The sequence below is a fragment of the Alexandromys fortis genome, unplaced genomic scaffold (assembly GCF_014885135.2).
Source record: "Alexandromys fortis isolate MF-2015 unplaced genomic scaffold, M_Fortis_MF-2015_v1.1 scaffold_30, whole genome shotgun sequence".
Classification (NCBI taxonomy): domain Eukaryota; kingdom Metazoa; phylum Chordata; class Mammalia; order Rodentia; family Cricetidae; genus Alexandromys; species Alexandromys fortis.
Window position 1 is genome coordinate 14,225,819 of NW_026067922.1, and position 18,860 is coordinate 14,244,678.

Genomic DNA, 18,860 nt, shown 5'->3' on the forward strand with positions numbered 1-18,860 from the left:
CTCGGATGTCCACAGAGGTATACTGATTTGTACACATAAGAAATTAACAAACACAGTAAATGCTTTCATTTTGGAAGCATCTTGTCATAGCATCCCTACAGAACTCAGTCAACAAACTCATCAATATCCCCGCACAGCCAAGGAAGAAACTTGTAACAAACAGATTAAAAGAAATTTCCCAGACTAACATATCAAAAAACAAGGTAGGCAAATTTTACAAGGACTGGCTCTCCAAGGACATATCAAACAGAATGATAAACGTGCAGCCAGAATTTCAGGGGCAGCAGAGAGAGAAAAATCAGTTGAAGAATCTCCCAAAAGGAATGATTAACAGCACAGAGCTAAAATGGTTATTAAATGGTTATCAACAAACATATTTAAACCGTTAATGGAGATAACTGAATGAAAAGAGCAGAAAGTCAAACGCGAACAGGTGAAATTTCAGAAAGGGGAGGCAGGCTTTGAGGTGGTAGCCTCACCCTGCTTCCTGTTCTTCTTCTCAGCTTCCTGTGCGCAGATAAGACGTGTTGACTCTGCTCCCTGAATTCCATACCTCTACCACCATGATAGACTACATCCTTTCTCTAACTGTAAGCTAAAATAAACCCTGTCTTCCATGACTTGCTTTCTGTCGGGGTATTTTATCGTAACTACAGAAAACTAACCGATAGACCAAGGCTTTCAGAAAACAATGGAGCGGTTGTAAAGGGATCAGAGAAAACAATTATTAACCCGGGATTCTACCCCCAGCGAACCTGCTTAACCAAAGTGATGAATACCTCCCTCCGGGCGAGCGGAACAGGGAGCGCACTATTAGCAACCTGGATGTTCATCAAGGAGCACAGAAACTGTAACACGAAGGAGGACGTGGATCAGCAATGGGAAGGAAGCAACAGAGCCAGCTCTTTCCTCTTTTTCTTGACTTAAATGCCTGGGAGAAGCATGGTGACATTTGACGAGGTGCAAAACCATGGCTCAATCCAGAAATGCCTACGGAAAACCAGAATAAGCATTAGGGTGGGGGGTGCCTGTGTTAAGACCTGAGATCAGTGTTCCAGCCAGATGTGCCTCTCAACACTTCTGCAGCTCTACCTTGTAAGGGCTGCATTCAGGGAGGTTACCAGAGTGAACTGGCCAGCTAATAGAGCAAATTGGTGACCACCAGATTTAGAGAGAAGCGGTGTAAGCAGACGACTAACATCTACTTCTGGCTTCTGTGCAAGCGCATGCGCACGCATCCTCGTATGCACACGCATGCGCACACACCACAGCTCACCATCCCAACAATTGAGTGAGATCATCTCTAAAGTTCAGATTATCTCTACGGAAAAGTATATGGGTAACTATTGCATGTGTAAATTCCTAACTCCACAAAGATCTTGTTTCTTCGGAACACTATGGAGAGAATTTGAATGGGACAAGACTGTGAGCAGAAAGAAGCATCAAACTTGGTGTCAACGGCCCTGACCTAAACTTACCACTCGATATGACCACAGACTACTTCCTCAACTCCCCTGAGCCTTTGTCTCCTTATCCATCAAAGGAGATGGTGTCAACTCCTACATCGGAGGCTCCAGGTACTGGGAGACTCTAGCAGTGTCTGACAGTGAGGGGCAAATGCGCTTCTAGAATTCTCTCACGGTCTCCCCTCTGCCCTACCCCCCTCACTAGTCTCTCTAAGTTAACGACATCAGCCCTTGTTAAACACCCACTGTGCCATGATAAATGGACCCCAGGAGGCAAAGACGCTGGTAGAACACAGTGACTCCCAGGGGCTTTGAGCCCCGACAAGATGCCTCTGCTGATGCTCCTTCAGACTTACGATAATTTGGATTTCTTCACTTAAGAACTGTGGCAATTTTCCCTTGCCCTTTAAGGTTTTATTGTGAACTGACAAACAGGCTTTTGTGTGGGTGTTTCCGCAGGGACTTTCTCTAGCTAACAAAGGCTCTGTGGCAGCCCATGGCACCCTTCTGACCTGGCAGCACCCCAAGTCTGCACCTGCATGTTACTGATTAGTCGCCCTGCTCTTCCTCACCGCTTTGCTGGCTGTGGGAAGCGGGGGAGGGATGGCACGTGGTTACGGCCTCTTTAGACACTGAAGGTGTCCCTTCCCGGCACTGCTTCAGAGATTTCATGGGGGCCAACAGAATCTGTCCCCAGAGATGCACAGGAGACTCCCTATGACAGGACAGGGCCAAATGAGAGACTGAGGAAACACACAGACCATCAGGTAGCTGCCTGCATGGGCTCAGTGCCTGCATGGGCTCAGTGCCTGCATGGGCCAGTCAAGACGTCTCGGTATGAACAGGCTGCTCCTGTGAGGTCAGTCTAAGCTAGGAGCGCTAGCAATGAAGATTCACCCCAAATGGGCATGGGTAGCCATCTGTGTCCCTCTCTCATACATGCACACTGAGGCACAAAGCATATCCACACATGTAAATACTCCCTATACACTCCCACATGCATGCGCAACACCACATTCACTTCGCTCGCACACACTTATCTATATACGCTTTATAAACATGTATACACACAAGCACACACACACATACACACACAAAATGTACCCCTGAAGTTTCTTCCATTCTATCTCCTTCACACCCAGTCACCACACTCAGGCTCCAGTCCCCTCTTTCCTGGCCAGCACAGGGTTCATCCCCAGATACTATTTCCATACAAGCCACCCCCCCCAAAGTACTGAGGACGTGTGAAAGCCAGAAAATACACACAGCTCATTTCTGCCCCCTTGACAACACTCTTCTGGGCAAGAAGCTAGGAGAGAGGAAGGGGGGAGTTAAAATATGCACATAATATACAAATCATCACAAACTGTTCCCAAACTGTCACGTTGCCCCAGCGGAAAGAATGGCTTTCTAAATGCTAAGAGGACCAAGTGGACATCCTTAACCCCATGCCAGGGTTGGCAATCTGGCCCTGAGCGGCCCTGGTGGCCCCCGTTGCTCCCATTTCTCTACACCTACCCTGTGCGTTCTTACTTCTTGGAGAGGCAAACCTTGTCGGGATGAACTCAAGCGTATCTCCAAGTTCTCCTAAGATGCACCCGCTTCTGTATGACGGCCTCCTTCACACCTCCCTGCCCATCACGCTTTTCTCCTCACCACGGCAAGGCAAGTTGTACCCATTCTTGTCACTCAGACTTGAGGAACAGGAACCTGGGAAAATGCTCGCTGCATTGTCCCAAGTCGGCTCACTGCAGAGCATATAAATAGGACACATTTGACTTCAAAAATGAGTTGTCTCCCCAGAGAACCACCTGCCAGCCAGGCTGAGGACATCATGGATGATGCAGAGGAGCCCCGGGGCCCCATACTTACCACTCCAGTGTGCCTAGCTGATCATGTGTTCCCACGTGTGTGTTCCCACATGTGTGTTCCCACATATGTGTTCCAACATGTGTACTAGACCTCAGGTTTACTGACTTTGTCCATCACTGCCTTGCCCTCCATGGAGGCATTGTCTGAAAGCAGAACCTGTCGTTGAGGAGGTTCTAATAATAATAATAAGCTCTAATAATAAGCGTGTCCTACCCTCAGTCAATCCCTCTGGGCTTATGAAAGGTGTTCGCAACTGAGTGATCCCAGAAGAAGCTAGAAAAATGCCACCTACAAATCATAGCCTTTGCACTGCGCACATAAAGAAAAGGAATGACGGAAAAGCAGAGAGAGGACAGGATCCTCACAGCCTGGCTCACAGGCCAGCACTGCAGCACCATGAGCAGACAACCGAGAAGACATCCGTGGAGGCTCAGTGTGTGTTTCCATGATGAAGCCTGTCAGAGCAGAGCCCAGCCTGCATGTGGGCTGTGCCATTCACCTCAGAGTGCTAGAGGGCGTGTCCAGTGCTTTTACCTCAGGGCTCACCTGCCTGATAAAGTACGAATTCTTTTTATCTGCTCCAGCTGGGAGCGTCAACAGGGAGAGGACTTCCTTTCTTTGGCTCCCTGGAACTCAGCAACATCTTAGCAGAATTTCTCTTTCTAAAGAACCTTATAAGTTTCTACTCTTCAAAAATATAAAGTTTTAAATACCAAACAAAAGAAATATTTACATTTGATGTCAATTATTTCTTTGTTCTCAATAAGATAAGTACTTGAATATTAAAAAAAAAAAAGAGCCTTAGCAACAATGGAAGATAGCAATATGGAAGAAAGAAGTGTGCCTCATTGAAACTGGTGTGAACTGAGCTGGGGCATAATGAAGCCTTGCCCCTAACATGTGCCCATTGTATTTGTCATCCTGTCACTATGACAGAATATCTGGCAGGAGCTACCTAAGGGGGAAGGAATTATTCTGGATATTGCTTCCAAGGAAACAGTATATCACGGTACAAGTGTTCAAACACAAGAGCTAGTGGGAGTCAAAGCCGAAACAATGGGTCAAACCAGGATCTGGGAGGCAGCTACGCATCTATTTCTATTTCTGTCTAAACCATTTACTTCATTTGCGGGTGTGTCAAAGAAAGCAAGAGAGCCTCTGGGTAGTGTTTTCTATTCCCATCCATTTGCCTGCAAACTTCAAGAAGTCCTTGTTTTTTACTGCTGAGTAGTACTCTAATATGTATATATTCCATACTTTCTTCATCCATTCTTCAACTGAAGGGCATCTAGGTTGTTTCCAGGTTCTGGCTATTACAAACAATGCTGCTATGAACATAGACAGAAATCTTTAATTAATTAATAAAGAAATAAATAAATTAAAAAAAACCATAAACACACACACACACAAAAGAGAGCCTCTGGGAAAGGTTGTGCACATACACACATACACACACACACACACAGAGACAGCAACAGAGAAAGAGACACACACAGAGAGATCAGGAAAGAGAGAGACTTTGTAAGCAAAGCTGTGACTCTTGTCTCTGCAGAGATTATAGAAAAAAGAACCTGAATGCCCTGTGACCCTGGGTACAGCTGACAAGGACAGTTTGGAAGTCACTGTCTAAACAAAGCCGCAGAGACAAGACAGGCTGTCTGAAACAGTAAGAGACTGTGTCCTTGAGAAACAAAGTGTGACTTTCCTCAGAGGTACCTCGGATGCTTTGTGGGAGGCAGTGGGAAAGAAATTTGACTCCCCAGCTCCTGTGGGGACTGGCCACCCTAACTGGGCAGTGGTATCCCCAATTCCCAAATAGTTGGAGACCACAAGGGGGTACAACAGAGCACAGAAGAGTCAAAGTGTGGTGCTTGGTGACAACCTAGATGTCGGGGTCCCACAGAATCAGCAGGGGAGACAGCTCCTCTTCACCATGACTCCTGTGTGTCATGAGAAGGCTGAGAGGACGGAAGGAAAGTCAAGCCTAACTCATGACTGGAGACCTTTCCCTGCCTGTCCTTATTTCCCTCTGTTCCATGCTGAACACTGGGGAGAGGGGCGGGGAACTCTGGGTGAAGGAGAGGTTCCAAGTCAGATTCCTTCGGCTTCAGTGTGGCTTCTCTAACCCTCCTACTGGGGACAAATTCACAAGGCCACTGTATGTGGGACCAGTCCTTTCCCCACCTCAGGTCAAGAAATACAGAATTCTCCATCTTCCATCTGAAAGAAATAACTATAGCTACACCGACCTTCAGGATGCTTCATATCACTTAGAACGCCATGAAAACATAAATATTTCCCCCACTGTCTCGGAAGGAGAATATAAAAAAGCTTATTACATTCTATTCCCTCCTTCCATGGACATATGGACACAGAGTTTTTTTGTCCCCAAGCCACAGACAATAAGTCCTTTGATATATTCTAAATGAATGTTTGTGTTTGGTAATAATAAACCTTGGTTTGTAAGATGCCAGAATCTTGTCTCCTCAAACAAAACAAAACAAAAAAACCACCCCGCCTCAGGGAGCCAGAAAGCAGTCTTGAAACTAAGAAGTGCTGCTATATCAGGGAGACGTGAAAGCCTTGGCTTTTCTTACACTCAAAATGACCATGAGGAAAAGCAGACTTTGGGCCTGCGTGCAGGCTCCACACAGTCCTTCAGGGAGCAGCAGAGTGATGCCATCGTATCCAGCCCATGACCAACACAAAAAGGAAAGTTTCACTGCCTTAGAGTTACAGCCGTTGGCTTATGGGCCACCAGCAGCTACCTGCCACCACACTGTGACAGCAGAGCCGAGGGTTGTGATAGCACCGATGTCCAGTGGAGTGGAAAATACTGACCTGGGCCTTGGCAGAGAATGCAAGCCTGTGTCTTTAATTAGCCCGTCTAGGGCTGGGTCAGTCACTGAGATGTGCTGTGATTCCATGAGCAATAAATTAATACGGGACCTTCCTGGTGCAAAAAAGAAAAAATGTGCCTGGGTAGCATCAGTCAGGAACAGTAAAGCCAGGATGCAGAAGTTCAAGGATGCAAAAAGGTCTCCGGTCTCAGATCCTCAACCATGCTAGTGTGTGTGCGTGTGCGTGTGTCTATGCACATGTAGGTGTATGTGAGTATGTAGGGTCAACATCTCCTGTCATTTCTTAGGCACCAGGCATCTTGCTTTTTGAGACAGGGACACATCACTGGCTTCAGCTCACAAGTAGGCTTACATAACTGGCCAGGCAGTCCTGCGCATCTGCCCCGTCTCTGCCTCCCCAGGACCGGGTTTACAAGTACACAGGATGCCAGACTTTTTCTGTGGGTTCTGGGCCTAGACTCTGGTCCTCAGACTTGTGCAGCAAGTACTTTCTCAGCAGAGCTGTCTCGCCAGCCAATCCGTCAGACTTCCCTGTAGCACATCCGCCACTGTCCCCAGAAGGACTGGTGGAGGTTTAAGATCTGTAGCTCAGAGTAAAGGGGTCACCTCGTAAAGTATACACGTGGAATTAAATTGTGTCACCCAGCAGAGAATGTCACCCTCTTAACTTGACATATAATTTCTTCTGTAATGTAAGCAGTCTGCTCTTAGAGTGGCTGAACTTAGAAGAAACCAACATTTGCTGAGTTAGGAGACAAGCTTCAAGAAAGACAGTATAAGGCTTTCCATCACCCGGCATACAAAACACGATCTTTTTTTTTACTGAGGGAAAAGTTGAGGATCAAAGACTTGGTATTCTACATTTACCCAGAGAGAAAAGTGGAGAGGGAGTAGGAGCCATGTCTGTGATTTCTGGAGCTCTTGGCCTTTCCAGGCGTTCCAGTCTGCTAGCCTGTGGCACTGGCCAGAGCTGACTCTGCTAATTACAGCCTGGAATCCACCTCATCTTCCCCTACAATGCCCCAATGCTTCTTAGACATAAAGACAGAGCACTTGAAGGACTTTCCCATTAATCAAGAGCCTCACGCCCCCTCCCCTTCCCGAGTGGAACACAAGAGCCCTATGGCTGACAGCCAACATGAGGGGCTGGATAGAGCCCCCACACCTCAGGCCATTGGGCTCTGCCAAGCAGAGCCACCAGCCCTGCTCTGATGAAAGTGGTAGTTTCCCAAAGACCCTTGTTTGAGGAGAAACAAAGAGCACTTAGCAGCTTGCTTTCTGATCCCAGTCTGCGCAAAGGCGGCACATCATAAAAACATTAGCGATCAACCAGGGCTCCAGTAACCCCTGAGTGGATGGAGGGTGCGGCGAAAGGGATTTGTCAGAACTCCACACCGCAGCTGGACACCGGCAACTCTGAGCTCCTGAGGGTGGCAGGCAGCCTGGCACCTCTGTACCTATGAATCACCTTCTGTGAGGGTGAGGCACAGCCCTGAGCTGGGCATGGGAGATGGGCTCAAGAGTACATGCTTCCAAAGTGAGCAGATGGCACAACCGTGTTCCATGTGTGAGAGAGATCACGCCCAGCTAACATGAGCATTCTGACAGAGCACCAGATAACGAATTTATCAATCCTGACTCGCTGACAGGAGCTGCCTGCTGGCCTCCGCCCCTCACAGCATGGTGAAACCTTCCATTATTGAGGTCACAGATGTCAAACCCTTCCCAGCACATATTCGAAAATGTCAAAAGCGCCTGCTGCCATCTTTCTCCTTTTCCTCAGAATAAACCCTCACTCTCTCAACACATATGGAGGGCAACACAAGGAGGCTGGATCATACTGAAAAAAAAAATAAAAGGGTGCTGTGGACCTGCTATAAGAGTGGCCTGGGGAAGGCCCTGACTGTAGGAAACTGTCCTTTGCTTTGTGTCTTCTAGGTATATGAGCTCCAAACAGAGAGAGAGGGGGGGAAAAGAGAAACATGGCCTTGCTATTAGAACTTGAGACTATGGATTACTGCCCTTCTTTCTAATTGTGGGGTTTTGGCTTCAGTATGAAAGTTACAGGCTAGGGATAATGGTCAGTGATGGGCCACTCGTCCATCACTGAACCCCTGTTTTTTTTTATTATCTGTACTTCAAAAACAATAAAATCTGTGCAGTGAAACCCGCCTCAGCCACCCATAGGAAACATTACAAATCCATCGTAAGGCATGATAGAGACTTTACCAGTAGAAAATTCATTGTTATTCTTTCATCAGCTTCTTTACTCTTAGAAGTGTTTCGAAGTCTGGTGGTACCTAATATATTCCTAGTAACACAGGAGGTTAAGGTTAAGGCCAGAGGATTATAAGTTCAAGGCCAGTCAGGAAAGCTACAGAGTTCAAGGCCAGTCTGAACAACTCATTGAGACCCTGTGTTAATGCTTTATATAAGATTAATTTATATTATATATATAAATGTATATAAACTTATATATGGTTGAAGATAGAGCTTGGTAGAAAGTGTTTGCCTATCATATACATTGTACTGATTTTAACTATAACCACAAATATAAATTCATGAAATGTTGGCAGAGTACAGGGATTCTCTGAGTGTAGACCAGAAACATAGGAGATGAGTGTGGACAGCGTCTCTCACAGAAACCTTTTCCCAAGCCCATACCCAAGCATTTGTCATTCTGTCTGACCAAAGTCTGGATAGTTTGATGCTCACAACTACCAGACTTCATCCGCTAGGTCTTATCTAGGTACTCACAATTTTCCCAACATCCTTATTCCCATCAGGGATGCTAGTCAGCTCAAACTAGCCTTCCTTTGTGGAGGCACAGCCAGTGAGTGAGCAGGAAGTCCAGCCTCTCACCAGCTCTCTCAGACTTCCAGATCTCACGTGTTCATAATCTCTCTTTGCCAAGGACCATGGGGTGGACGGAAACAAAAATGCCTTGTCAATCATAGCAATAAACTGTAACGAGAAGTCCCTTTGCACATAATTTCAAAAGAGGATTGGGGTATGGGGTATGGGGCAAAGGATATTATTACAATGGGGTGATTGTTATTATCCTGTTGATTAAATCAGGATTCTGAAAAGCATTTTTTATTTTTATTTCTTTTTAAATTAAGTTTATTTCTTAATTCTAGCAGAAACAGAGTAGTCTCAGGACTGGAGTTTGAGCTCTTCTTTCTATTAATCCAGATATAATTGCGTATCACACACACACACACACACACACACACACGCGCGCGCGCGCGCGCGCACAACTTTGCATCTGACTGCTCTTGCCAAGTCAGCCATATTTACTTTCTCAAAGGAAACGTGGATGCTTGGCAGCGTTTAATCACTACAGACCTTCCGAGTTTCCCCCAAAGACTGGTTTCCCATGGCAAATTTAAATAGATTGGACACACAAAGTGTCACTACATGCGAGTTTGTGTTGAACAATTTGCTAGGCTGGAGCAGACACGGAAGCTCAGAATGCAGCTTTGTCAGTTGCTGCTCAGGTAAACAGTGGTGACCATGACCGTGTAATGTGTTCCCTGCTGATAAAAATGACATGACACTTTCCCATCCTTTCCGCCGAAAGCGGGGACAAATGAACCACCAGATCCAATTGAACAGCAATTTCTTCACATTGTGTTGCTTCTGTCTAATACCCAGCCTGCCCACACACACAGGCAGAAACCTGTTTGGTTGGATTTCTGAAGCAGGAAGTTTCCAGACCCTCCACACACAATGGGCACTCTGAGGGAGATGGCATGCAGGAGCGGATAACACCTCAGCAACCTGACCCAGTGCAGCAAGACTGCTGTGTGTTCTGGATTCTTGCCTAAGGAGGGGTTCAGCTGTGCTTTGTTGTTGGAGGTGGTGGTGTTCACTTGCTTTCCATTGAACTGACAGTGGAGAGTGGCATTTTTCTCCATTTATTCTTCGCACTGAAGATTTGTTTCAAAACAAAGACTTCACGTCCCAACAGCCACAGAGTGAAATTCCCACTCTTGCCTCCAGCCTCCCGGCTGCTGTCCCACAAGGCCAGTCAGGGCCAGTGAGGTGTGTGTGGTGAGAGTCACCTGTCACTGATTCACTCTTGTTGGAAAGTTGAGCCCAACCTAAGCTCCATAGGGAGACAACTGCCCCCCCAACAAATAAACAAACAAAAACAGTGGCTAAAGAGACAGCTCAGCCTGTAAAGTAATTGCCTTGCAAGCCCAAGAATCGAGTGTGATACCCCCAAAACGCACATTTAAAAAACCAAACCAAAGGTTGACAGAGCCTAAGGAACAACACTTGGAGTTGTCCCCTGCTTCCACATGACTGCGTACATGTGTGCATTGCCAGCACACGCATGCCTTTTCACAGAAACCATAAACATACATATGGGTGTGCATGCACAGGCACAAAGGCATGTGCACACATGCACGCACATGTGTGCACACACACATACATGATGCCCTCTTACACAGTGTATTGGCTATCCTCAGTTATTCTAAGAGCCCATGCTACTCCAAAAATTACAATTATTCCATTCTTTTACTTCTGAAATGCATCTGCCAATCCTGAAGATAGCCATCATTTCATTTTGCATATATCATAACCCTGGCACGTATGTCTCTCCTAAGAAATGAAACCTAGGATATAATTAATGAATGGTAATTATTTCTTACACTTCATTTTATATGACTAAATAGTAGGAATTGTCAGAAGCATCAATCTCTTTACCCATGAACGGAATCTGCCTGAGTGTAACAAGACAAAGGACTGAACCTCTCCCCAAATGCTATTCTATTGGGAACAAATGCTCTATCCAACACATGGGTTTTGTGAGATAGAAACATTCCATGGCAGGGGCACTGAATGCTCCCTCACCTGTAACTTCCTTAGCTCCTACTAACCTTCAACAAAAGCACAACTCAACTTAAAAATAGGCTTGATTGTCACATTCCCATTACCAGCTGCAGTGGCTGTCACAGACTCCTTAGGTTCAACATGCGGGTTGAGTGCCTACAGAAAGTGGGACAAAATGGAGCAGAGATAGGAATAGGACATCTGGTATACCTCTCATGATATCACCCAGACTTTTACTGATGGAGAGATCATTGATCTTCCTCACCATTATCTTCCTTGTCATCAGTCTCAACCACAACTATTTAAAAGTGGTACCTACTCACTTGAAAAGTTAACTTCAGCTTCTTTTGCTGATCCCCCCCACCACCACCATACTTGCAGATAAGTCTTATGTGGGAAGTGTGGTCTAAGTGCCAGGTATTTAATATGAGATGGAAGAATTGTGCAAATCAATTACTAGTCTCTGGAAGGTCAGTCCTTTCTTCCATATATCCATCAAGTAACTACTTATGTAGCATCAGCTATCTGATAAGTTTTGCGCTGATCACAGAGCTACCGACATTGTCCCTGGTATCAAGAAGTTTGCAACAAAAGTCAACCATCCACAATGACACAGTGGGATGTAGACTATGTTCTGTACCTACCCCAGGAAGCTCTTCCCAGTCTACCTGAAAATTCCTGCACGGAGCTACAGCTCAGTACTTCTCCTGGGGGTACCATCTGGTTTTTCAAAGTGGATTTGACACACTTTTCTTCTCATCCCTCACATCAGCCACCTATAACACATCACCAGACTCTGCAAACTGGAAACATACTCATTTACTACGCGAGCAGCCTCTGAAAGGCAAGCCCTTCCCCTTACTCATACTGACCAGGGAAGTGTTTTTAGAGTTAGTCTTCTTCATGGTCATAGGTGCCATTGCATTTTAGAGATATGTCTCAAGCAGACAAACAGGTTCTGGTGTTCTGTCTGGTGTCTCCACTCAACAATACACTGTATGTTCTATAGAAACATTTTCCTATAAGTGCGTGAGTGTGTGTGTATGTGTGTGTAGGAGTACATGTATGCAGATATGAAAGCATGCATATACATGTGTGTGGAGATCAATCAGAGGGGAATAACAATTCAAGAATGATTCCTCAGGAGCCATAAACCTTTCTGTAAGGCAGAGTCCTTCATTGGCCTGAAGCCTGCTGAGAGGTCTGGTCTGCCTGGCCAGGGAACTCCATTTCTCTCTCCATCCCCAGTGCTGGGCTTATATGTGAACACCACCATATCTGGATTTTTATGTTGGTTCTGGGAATTGAACTCAGGTTACTATGTTTGTAAAGCAAGTGATTGACCTACTGAGCTATTACTATAGTTCTCATGGCAACATCTTAATAATCATCAAGGAACTGAACAAGTCACTCCATTTGAAAGTTTACTGAAGGTTTACACTATTTCAAGCACTACACCAGTCAAGAGTGTGTGTGCCTACATGTAGTGCATAGGACCCATGACACTGGGAAGCCACGCAAACAAGAACCTGACTTCATGGAAGCCACAACCTAGAGAAAAGTTTAAGTAATAGATATTATTCAAGTTTCTATTTTTGTCCCCTACAGAAAAATCTTATGAAATCACTTGAGATAGTTATAAATATAAAAAGAAATGTCTGTCTTGTTTTAAGGTTCATTTTTAGTACGCCATCCTTGAATTCTTTATGTTAGCTTGTTAATGTTGCTTCTGCTATGAGGATAATATTTGACACATGGGTATGCTGAGATCTTTGGTCCCATCTGTGCCTCCGGTTGTACGGAGCTGAGATTGCCGTTGTTATGGTATTTGGAGTTTTGTCTCTGAAAAACTGGCTTCCCTGTTGTTTCACGTTGTTTGCTTGTTTGTTTGCATTTCACGGTTTTCCTGTGTTGGGATCAATTTCATCCCCAGGCAATGCCTACTGCCTAGTCCTTTACCTAAAGATTCCAGTCACAAGGCAGGGAAGTCAGGACACAGTCTCCCCAGGAGCTTGCCTGTCACTGCACTTGAGGCGTCTGCAGTAAGAGTGATGTGCCAAGCGCTTTCTAAGCATTAACTTTGTGTGTATGCCACTGCCCTTGCTGCAAAGGATGGCGAGATAAACAGAAGAATGTCTCCAGCAGGGTGTGGAAGACCCTTTCTAGTCCTGTGATGAGGTATCCAAACCAAAGCAACTTACAGAAGAACGAGTTTACTGTGGGCTTACAGTTCCAGAAAGATGAGAATTCATTACTCAAGGCAGGATAACAGGGCAGCCAGTACAGGGCGAGGCAGCAAGAGCTCACTTCTCAAACTTCAAGCAGAGATGTTAGTATTTTTATAACAGGGCCTCTCACTGACCCTGGAGTCATTAATTCAGCTGCACGAGCTGTCCGGCAGGGAACACCTGGGCCCCTTCTGCTCGTTCCCCTAGTGCTGGGACTATAGATAACTCTACTATATCTGGCTTTTCAAAAAGTTCTGGGGGTTGAACTCAAGTCTCCCCCGGTTATGCAATTGTGTTTTGTGCTCTGTCCCCACAGCTTTGTGTTAGGCCCCTGTCCAGAATCATCCTCTGGGGCCCATTAACTACTGACGTTATTCTGAGACCTAGAAGGACTGACCTTCTGCACCCTTGCAGAGAACATGCAGTGTGGTACAGACACTGTCATCATCAGGACCTGGGGTGAACAAATCCCAAACCCCAGGCCAACAGCCAGCAATTTCTTCCCCCGCTCCTGCCAGTGTCCCATTCTTTTTGCATGGCTGCCTGCAAACCTTTGATAACAGTACTGCTCAGCCCACCCTCTCTCTACAGGAGAAGGCTGCGTGGCATCGTGCCCTTCTCCAAACGACTGGCATCTTAGCCATTTACAGTGTGTCAAAGCCAATTAAGCTTTAGCCACCACAGAGCTTCCTGTGAAAGCCTAAAGCTAGACCCTGAGGGCCAGTCTTTCAGGCAAAGCACATCAGAAAATGCCCACTGTGAGTCTGAAATATTAACAGGTGAAATAGCAGGCAATATGCATGCAAAAATATGCATTTTCAGGGTGATCTGTGAAAACACAAGTTTCTCGGAAGCAGTTTAGGGTGCGGGTTATAAGGAATACCTTAGTATCACAGTGCGGTGAACTATGCTTGGTGGGGATGCAATGCTTGTTTCTAGGTAAGGAAGACCCAAGATGCAAACAATGGCATTGGGGGCCACGTGACAGGAGGACACATATGGGAGGAGAGACCTATATCTAAGGACTCAGATGAAAGAGATCTTCCAAGAAGCATCCACACAAATGACGGGAGATGAAGATGAGACACAGAACACATTCTTCCCAGCTCTGCACAGCCCAAAGGAGCCAACACCACCAGTTCACAGGTCTGCATCAGGTGAAGAATTTGAAAACCCACGGTACTTCTCTGCCATGCAGACAAAAATGTCAAGCTATTCATGGACTCTCTTGATTATATGAATACCCTGGGGCTTGATCAGTAGTAAATGACCCTGAGCAGTTAAAGACAATTCTGCTCAATGTCAGTGTGCTCAGAGGCACAAGGGGTCTGACCACAAAGGTGACTCTACTGTTAGTTGGAAGTTTAACTATGACTGTAATCTGTCAATAAAGCAGTATAGCACATACCAATAATGAGGCTGGTGAGTGAGCACCCCAAATGACTGGTATTAGCTCTGTAGAAGGCTTTATCTCACATGTCTTCACTGTTCCTTCTGCATTATAAAACTCCTTGAAGACCTATAAAAATGTGCTCATATACCTAACTGTGATTTCTCTTATTTCTTTTAAATCACAGTTCTTAATTAATCTAAGTTAAATTACAGAGATGGCATTGACCACTCCTTCTTGCAAATATTTTTTAAAATGTGTTTAGTACAAGTAGCCCAGGTTGGCCACAAATCCAGTATGTACTCAAGAATGACTTCAACCTCTGATTCCCTTCACTCTGCCTCCCTAGTGCTGGGATTAAGAGCACATGCCAATTTGCCCAAGTTGGAACCGAAAGCCTCATGCATGCCCGGCAAGCACTCTCCTATCTCAGCTACATTTCCAGCTCTGCTCTGATGTCGCTGATGGTTGGAATTGAACTGGTAGGGTTTTATAAAGCAAACCAGGGGAGGGGGAGCATCGACGTGGCTGCAGGAGTAGGCTGCTTTCCTAACAGGCACAAACCCTGGCTTTGAGTCCTCAGTGCCACATAGACTGGATTTGGTGACATGCATTTGTGATTCCAGCACTCAGGAGGGTCAGAGGTTCCAAGTCATACTTGACTATGTAGCAAGTCTGAGTTCCCCCTGGGATACACAGACCCTCCTTCAAACTTTATAAATACGTAAATAGCAAGTGGACTCATAGAGTTTGGAAATCAAACTCTTTTACATAGTTTGATAAACCTATGAAAATGATAATGGTAAGTTATTTGATTCACTTTCATTGTTCACAAATAAGCATATATTACTTTTTTGCCTTGTAGGATTAAATTAAATTCCAGTAGTATTTTAAAAAGAAAGAAAGAACTAATCAATTTCATACCAAAAGTGTGATCAAATTCCCATTATCTGGATACTTCATTATAAGGCTGATCGCAGGGGATCATATATGGTTTATAATTTTTATTAGATTAGCTTATTTATTACGGAGGGTGGCACACATGTCTAGGTCAGAGGACAGCTTCCCTCCTTCAACCATGTAGGTGCCAGGGATGGGACTCAGTCTTTACCCACTAAGCTGTCTTGCCAGACAAACATATGGCTTAAAAACTTCATAGATTCAGATATGTACAAGGGATGGTAGAATAGCAAAATGAGAAAGCCCAAATGGATAGAGAACCGAGCTGTATCTTTGCCAGCAGGGAGCAGGGGGCAGAGAAGGCTGACAAGATCAAGCCCATATTGCAAATTTCTATAGCAATGATCTTAAATCACATGTGATAGTAGTAGAGGGTGTCTTGGGATCACAGGGTATTTTATTACTTCTGATGATGATGATTGTTCTCACAATAAAGTTCCCAAGAGAAACCTCTCACTTTGCTACTACCTAAGGGCATGGCGAGAAGGGGGCAACTGTGGATCCGAGCGAGACCTCCCCAGGTGCCTTGCTGCTGCTCCATTGGACTTGGACATCTAAACTGCAGAGCTGTGAGATGCTCCTGTGCTTGACAGGCAGCCACCCCACTGTCTTTCCTTGTTTCAGTAAGAATGGACCAAAGCACTCTCTTTTGCTGGATTCTTCATAACTGGATGCAAATATTAAACACCAAGATATCAACATTAGTTCCTCGAGGAGTAAAGAGCATGGTCACTGTATCTTGGCTCAATTGATGAAGTTCAAAGAAATTCAACTGCAGTTGCATTCAGGGCAAAGAATTGCTACTTCCACATTTAGAAATGAAGGAAAGAACACAACTAAATCACAACTAGGGAGACTGGAGAACAGATTAAACTGCAGAGATCCCACTCTGAGGCCCCAGGCACATCAGTTTCTATCTACACAGTTTCAGGACCCTTACCTGATTTAGCGGGGCAGAGAGCAGGCAGAGAATAGGACATTTCCAGCACTCTCTCTGGATGCTGCCTGGGCATGACATTTGCAGTTCAGGATGGCGTCTTGGTCTCCAACCGGTACTGGAAGTGCAGTTCATCGTGGAAGCCAAGAACACCTTCTGCCCTCTGATTTGGGCACAGCGGTGGCCACTTCACTCAGATGCGTGCCTCCCAGCAGTCATCCCTGCCTCGAGGCCCACAGCCTGGCATGCTGCAATATGCTCTACCTGGGGCTACACCTGAGACCATATGGACTTTTAGCTGCTGCACCATCCAGGCCTTGCCTGCAGAATGCAGAGGACCAGATGGAACAGACTCTACCTGTGTGAGCCCGTCTGATCTGCTACCGCACCATCCAGGGCCTGCCTGCAGAACGCCAAGGACCAGATGGAGCAGACAATACCTGAGCGAGCCTAGCTGACTTACGCTGTTGGGGCCTTGGTGTGAAAAGAAATGGCAGACTATAAACATTTAAATAATAATCCCACAACACATGCTGATTCCTTTCCGCCAGGGATGGTGATGGGAAATATAAACTCGCTTAGGAGGAGTATTGAACTTTATCCCCCGCCACACACACACACACACACACAAAATACAAGTCAGATGATTCAAACCAGAGAGGGCTCTGAAACTTGTCAAAGTAACTTCTAGATTTCAGACCTGAGCAACAAAAAGAATAGTTACCAGAAATCAAACTGAGAGATAGCAGTGGGAAGAACAAGGTTGGAAAGGACAGGAATTTGGGTTTGGATGAAATTAGATTAGAGGTAGGACTGGAGACGTTCGGCCCTGGCTCTTCTGTTTCTCTCAGAACATGCGATCTGTCTTTCAGAAAGTCCAGTCTTTCTAAGTACACACAGAACCCAGTAACAGCATAACCCCCTGCCACAGACGCCATGACTGAGCCTCCCCCAGTTGGTTGGGTAATTTGCAATAACTTCACAGTTATGTTCCCTGCTTTGCATTTTCCCTAACACTGTGGATGATCAATCAACGTAGAGCAGGACTCAGGACATGTCCCCTCCTTGCTGCGTCACTCCGTGGCTTCCTGCCCCAGTCATCACAGAGCCAAAGTTTGCAGGCCCGGAACCCGCATTCCCCTGTGACCTTAGTTGCTTTTAGGATCTCTCCACCTCTGCTCCTTTCGCTGCCCTGGGTTCCTCTAAGGTCTGGGAACCATCCTCTCAGTAACTGGCATATTATAAATATCTTCCCCCACATATGGATTACCTATCCTAAGGGTACCCCCAGCTCACATAATGAATAGTGAATAGTCAATACTGCAATAGAAAGAAAAAAACCTGTTACCTGAAGTCAGGATGCCAATGAAGGTCATGGGGTGGGAGCTCAAAGCTTTGTCTGCTGTCGTCTGGAACACTTGCTAGGCCACCAATGTTTGACAACTGAAGTCTTATGACTGCATACAAAAAAAAAAGAGTCTAAGTCACAAGGCAGAAAGGGGCTGGGGTGGGGATTGATGGAAAGTTATCGAGGAATCCAGATCTCCCAAGTGCTACTAATTGAGAGAAATGAAAACAAAGAAGCTCTCCAATGGGAGCAAACAAAGCGTTTGTCTCTTTATCTCGAAGGAATACAAGTCTGTTAGGCGTTGATGCCCAGAAACCAAACCATGGCTCCACAGGGTCTGGACTGAAAAACTCATCTCCCTTATGGGGATACCCTTGACAGACTCAAATAGCCAGCCAGCCAGTCAGCCCTACCTTGCCGATTCCCACGCGAGCAAGCGAAAGGATGGGAGCTGGGACTTTGGAAGGCTGAGTTTATGAGCAAAGTCACAAAACTGAGAAGTTACCATCTGCACTGAGATGAGTGGCCCCGGAGGGCACTGTAGCAAGTGACATGAGCGGACAGAAAAAAGCACCGAGGCTTTTCCTCAAGCACGGACATCTAGGAAGAAAAGGATGGAGCTGACTAGAGAGCTGTGAGGAGCAGAGGCTGGAAAAAGGCGGGGGAGGTTAGGCAAGGGAGGCTGGACTTGATCACTGCATGCTGGGTACATGCCCCACCCCAAGCCATGTCAACATGTACAACTAAGGCACATGAACTCAGATTGAAAAACAGGATGCATAGGGCTGGGGGATGGGATTGACCAGTGGACAAGAGAGCTCGTTCTGTAAGATAAGGATCTGTGTTTGAACTCTGAGAAACCACTTAAAAATTTGGGCATAGCTGTAAGTGCCTGGGTTGGGGGCAAGATCCATCCATGGAGCTCCCTAGAGTTCATTGAACCCAGGTTAACCTGA